This window comes from Choloepus didactylus, chromosome X, assembly GCF_015220235.1.
Source record: "Choloepus didactylus isolate mChoDid1 chromosome X, mChoDid1.pri, whole genome shotgun sequence".
NCBI classification, from domain to species: domain Eukaryota; kingdom Metazoa; phylum Chordata; class Mammalia; order Pilosa; family Megalonychidae; genus Choloepus; species Choloepus didactylus.
This window is the reverse complement of record NC_051334.1, coordinates 51,089,889-51,095,423: the sequence shown is the minus strand read 5'-3', so window position 1 is coordinate 51,095,423 and position 5,535 is coordinate 51,089,889.

The following is a 5,535-nucleotide window of genomic DNA, read 5'->3' as shown; positions in this document are numbered from 1 at the left end:
TATCTGTTCAAATTCCTGTTTTCAGTTCTTTAGAATATATACCTAGAAGTGGGATGGCGGATGTTTCAGTTTGCTAAAGCTGACAATTTGCAATATACCAGAAATGGGTTGGCTTTTACAATGGGGATTTATTAGCTTACAATTTAGTTCTTAGGCTATGAAACTGTCCAACTCAAGGCATCAATAGGATGATATCTGGACTCTGAAGCAGGCTGCCAGCATCTGGGTCACCTGGCAAGGCACATGGTGACGTCTGCTGATCCTTCTCTCCCAGGTTTCATTGCTTCCAGTTTCCGGCTTCAGTGGCTTCCTCTCAGCTTCTCTGGGGCTTCTCTTAAATTCATCTCTTAGCTTCTCTGGGGATTCTGAGCTCTCTGGGCTTTTTCTGTGTGTTCTTTATTCTCTTATAAAGGACTCCAGTAAGGGGATTAAGACCTACCTTGAATGGGGTGGGTCACATCTCAATTGAAATAACCTAACCAAAAGGTCCCACCCACAATAGGTCTACAGCCATAGGAATGGTTAAAACAACATGGCCTTTTCTGGGGTACATAACAGCTCCAAAGTACCGCAGCAGTCATATGGTAATTCTGTGTTTAAATTTCTGAGGAACTGCCAAACTGTTTTCCACAGAAGCTGAATTATTTTACTTTATCACCAGCAATGTACAAGGGTTCCTATTTCTCCCCATCCTGGCCAACAGATTTATTTTCCATTTTTTAATAGTAGGCATCCTAGTGGATGTGAAGTGGTATCTCATTGTGTTTTTTAAAGCAGTTTTACTGACATATATTCACATACCATACAATCCATTCAAAATGTACAATCACTGGACTTTAGTATAATCACAGAGTTGTGCATTCACCACCATGATCAATTTTAGAACATTTTCATTACTCCAAAAACAAAAATACCATACTCTTTAGCAGTCACCTCTCAATCACTCTCTCCTTCCCCAGCCCTTCATAACCACTAATATATTTCTGCCACTATAGATTTATTTATATTTACATTTTATATAAATGGAATCATAAATATGTAGTACTTTGTGTTTGGTTTCTTTCACTTAGCATAAAGTTTTTTATAATTATTGTTTTTTTAATTAGAGAAGTTGTAGGTTTACAGAAAAATCATTTAAAAATATAACATTCCCATATACCCTCTTATTGTTGACACTGTATTAGTGTGGTACCTTTGTTACTAGTGGTGAAAGAGTATTAAAATATTACTCTTATAGTCCATAGTTTACATTAGATGTATTTTTCCCATATGCCACCCTTTTATTAACACCTTATAATAATATCACACATTTGTTATAATTTATGAAAGAACATTCTTATACTATTAACCCCAGTCCATCATCCACAACAGGGTTCATTGTGTTATATAGCCCCATGTGTTATGCTCTAATTTTCATTCTAGTAACATACATGACCCAAAACTTCCCCTTTTAACCACATTCACAAACATAATTCAGTGCTGTTAATTACACTAACAATAATGTGCTACCATCATCACTATCAAGTTCCAAACATTTAAAATCAACCTAAATAGAAATTTTGCACAAATTAAGCATCAACTCCCCATTCTCTACCCCTATTCTATCCCCTATATTCTAGATTCTAACTCTGTGAGTTTGCTTGTTATAATTAGTTCATATCAGTGAGATGACATAATATTTGTCCTTTTGTGTCTGGCTTATTTTAGTCAATAAGTCAATAGTATCCTCAAAATTCATCCATATTGTTGCATGCATCAGGACTTCATTCCTTCTTACAGCTAAATAATATTACATCGTATACATACACCACAATTATTTTCCCATTCATCAGTTGATGAACACTTGGGTTGCTTCCATCTTTTGGCAGTTGTGAACAATGCCACTATGAATATTGGTGTGCAAATGTCTGTTCGAGTCCCTGCTTTCAGTTCCTCTGGGTAGATACCCAGTAGTGGGATTGCCAGATCATATAGCAATTCTATGCTAAGCTTCCTGAGGAACTGCCAAACTCTCTTCCACAGTGGCTGCACCATTTTGCATTCTCACCAGCAACACATGAGTGTTCCTATTTCTCCACATCCTCTCCAACACTTGAAGTTTCCTGTTTGTTTAATAGTGGCCATTCTGGTAGGTGTGAGATGATGTCTCATGGTGGTCTTTGATTTGCATTTCCCCAATAGCCAGTGATGTTGAGGATCTTTTCATGTGTTTTTTTTAACCATCTGTATTTCCTTTTTGAAAAAACGTCCATTCAAGATTTTTGCCCATTTTTTAACTGGGTTGTTTGGCTTTTTTTTTTTTTTTTATTGTTGGGTTGTAGGATTTCTTTATATATTCTGGATATCAAACTCTTATCAGATATGTGGTTTCCAAATATTTTCTCCCTTTGAGTAAGCTGCCTTTTCACCCTTCTGGTAAAGTCCTTTGAAGTACAGAACTACTCAATTTATCTATTTATCTATTTTTTTCTTTTGTTACTTGTGGTTTGGGGGTAAAGTCTAAGAAACTACCATAAGATCTTGAAGGTGCTTCCCTACATTTTCTTTTTTTTTTTTTTTTTTTTTTTGCTGGTTTCCCAATAAGCTTCATAGTCTCTTTTTTTTAAATTCATTTTTATTGAGTTATATTCACATACCATGCAGTCATACAAAACACAGCGTACATTCAATTGTTTACAGTACCATTATATAGTTGTGCATTCATCACCAAAATTAATTTTTGACATTTTCATTAGAACACACACAAAAATAATAAGAATAAAAATTAAAGTGAAAAAGAACAATTAAAGTAAAAAAGAACACTGGGTGCCTTTTTTTTTCTTCCCCCATTTTTCTACTCATCCATCCATAAACAAGACAAAGGGGAGTGTGGTCCATATGGCTTTCCCAATCACATTGTCACCCCTCATAAGCTACATTTTTATACAATCGTCTTCAAGATTCAGGGGTTCTGGGTTGTAGTTTGATAGTTTCAGGTATTTACTGCTAGCTATTCCAGTTCATTAGAACCTAAAAAGGGTTGTCTATATTGTGCATAAGAGTGCCCACCAGAGTGACCTCTCGGCTCCTTTTGGAATCTCTCTGCCACTGAAATTTATTTTATTTCCTTTCACATCCCCCTTTTGGTCAAGAAGATGTTCTCCATCCCACGATGCCAGGTCTAGATTCCTCCCCGGGAGTCATATTCCACGTTGCCAGGGAGATTCACTCCCTTGGGTGTCAGATCCCACATAGGTGGAAGGGCAGTGATTTCACCTGCCAAGTGGCTTAGCTAGAGAGTTTTATGGTCCTGGTTCTTATATTTAGGTCTTTGATACATTTTGAGTTAATTTTTGTATATGGTGTGAGATAGGGGTCCTCTTTCATTCTTTTGCATAAGTATATCCAATTTTCCCAGCACCATTTGTTGAAGAGGCTATTCTGTTCCAGATAAATGGACTTGGCTGCCTTGTCAAATATCAATAGGCCATAGATGTGAGGGTCTATTTCTGAACTCTCAATTCAATTCCATTGTCAATATGCCTATCTTTATGCTAGTACCATGCTGTTTTGACCACTGCAGCTTTGTAATATGCTTCAAAGTCAGGAAGTGTGAGTCCTCTGACTTCACTCATCTTTTTCAAGATGTTTTTACTATTCAGGGGCCCTTACCCTTCCAAATAAATTTGATAATTGACTTTTCTGTTTCTGAAAAGAAGGATGTTAGAATTTTGATTGGGATTGCGTTGAATCTGGAAATCAGTTTGGGTAGAATTGACATCTTAATGATATTTAGTCTTCCATTCCATGAACATGGAACATCCTTTCATATTTTCCTTTAGAAATGCTTTGTAGTTTTCTGCATACAAGTCCTTTATCCTTTACATCTTTAGTTATATTTATTTCTAGATATTTGATTCTTCTTGTTACTGTCATAAATGGAATTTTTTTCTTGATTTCCTCCTCAGATTGCTCATTACTAGTGGATAGAAACATTACTCATTTTTGTGCATTGATCTTGTATCCTGCCACTTTGTTGAACTCATTTATTAGCTCTAGTACCTTTGTTTATATAGGATCTCTCTTTATATAGGATTATGTTATCTGCAAATAGTGAAAGTGTTCCCTCTTCCTTTCCAATTTGGATGACTTTTATTTTTTTTTCCTTCCTTGCTCTAGCTAGCACTTCTAGCACAGTGTTGAATAACAGTGGTGACAGTGGGCATCCTTGTCTTGTTCCTGATCTTAGGGAGAAGGCTTTCAGTCTTTGACCATTGCATACAATGATAGCTGTGAGCTTTCATATATGCCTTATATCATATTGAGGAAGTTTCCTTCTATTCCTATCCTTTGGAGTGTTTTTATCAAGAAAGGATGCTGGATTTTGTCAAATGCCTTTTCTGCATAAATTGAGATGATCATGTGGTTTTTTTTCCCTTTGTTTTGTTAATGTGGTGTATAACAATTGATTTCTTATGTTGAACCACCCTTGCATACCTGGGATAAAACCCACTTGATCATGTTCTATTGTTCTTTTAATGTGCTGTTGAATTCAACTTGAAAGTATTTTGTTGAGGATTTTTGTATCTACATTCATTAGAGAAATTAGTCTGTAGTATTTTTATCTGGTTTTGGTATTAGGGTGATGCTGGCCTCATAGAATGAGTTAGATAGTGTTCCTTCCTCTTCAATTTTTTGGAAGAGCTTGATCAGGCTTGGTAATAATTCTTCTTGGAATGATTGGTAGAATTCACGTGTGAAGCCATCTGGTCCTGGACTTTCCTTTGCTGGGAGGTTTTTGATGACTGATTCTATCCCTTTACTTGTAATTGGTCTATTGGGGTCCTCCATTTCTTATAGAATCAGTGTAGCTTGTGCATGTGTTTCTAGTAATTTGTCCATTTCGTCTAAGTTGTCTAATTTGTTGGCATACTGTTGTTCATAGTATCCCCTTATCCTTTTTATTTCCATTTGGCTGGTAGTAATGTCCCCTGTCTCATTTATGATTTTATTTATTTGCATCTTCTCTCTTTTTTTCTTTGTCAGTCTAGCTAAGAGTTTGTCAATTTTACTGTTCTCAAAAAAAAAACTTTTGGTTTTGCTAATTCCCTCTATTGCTTTTTTTATTCTCAATTTCATTTATTTCTCCTCTAATATTTGTTATTTCTTTCCTTCTGCTTGTTTTGGGCTTAGTTTGCTGTTCTTTTTCTAGTTCCTCCAGGTATGCTGTTAGGTCTTGATTTTAGGTCTTTCTTCTTTTTTAATATAAGAATTTAGGGGCTATAAGTTTCTATCTCAGCACTGCCTTCATTGCATCCCATTAAGTCTTTATATGTTGTGCTCCTGTTTTCATTCATCTTGAAATATTTACTAATTTCTCTTGCAATTTCTTTTTGACCCACTGATTACTTAAGAGTGTGCTGTTTAACCTTCATGTTTGTGAATTTTCCAGTTCTCCATCTGTTGATTTCGATTCTTTCTATTATGATAAGAGAAAGTGCTTTGTATAATTTCAATCTTTTAAAATTTATTGAGTCCTGTATTGTGACCCAGTAT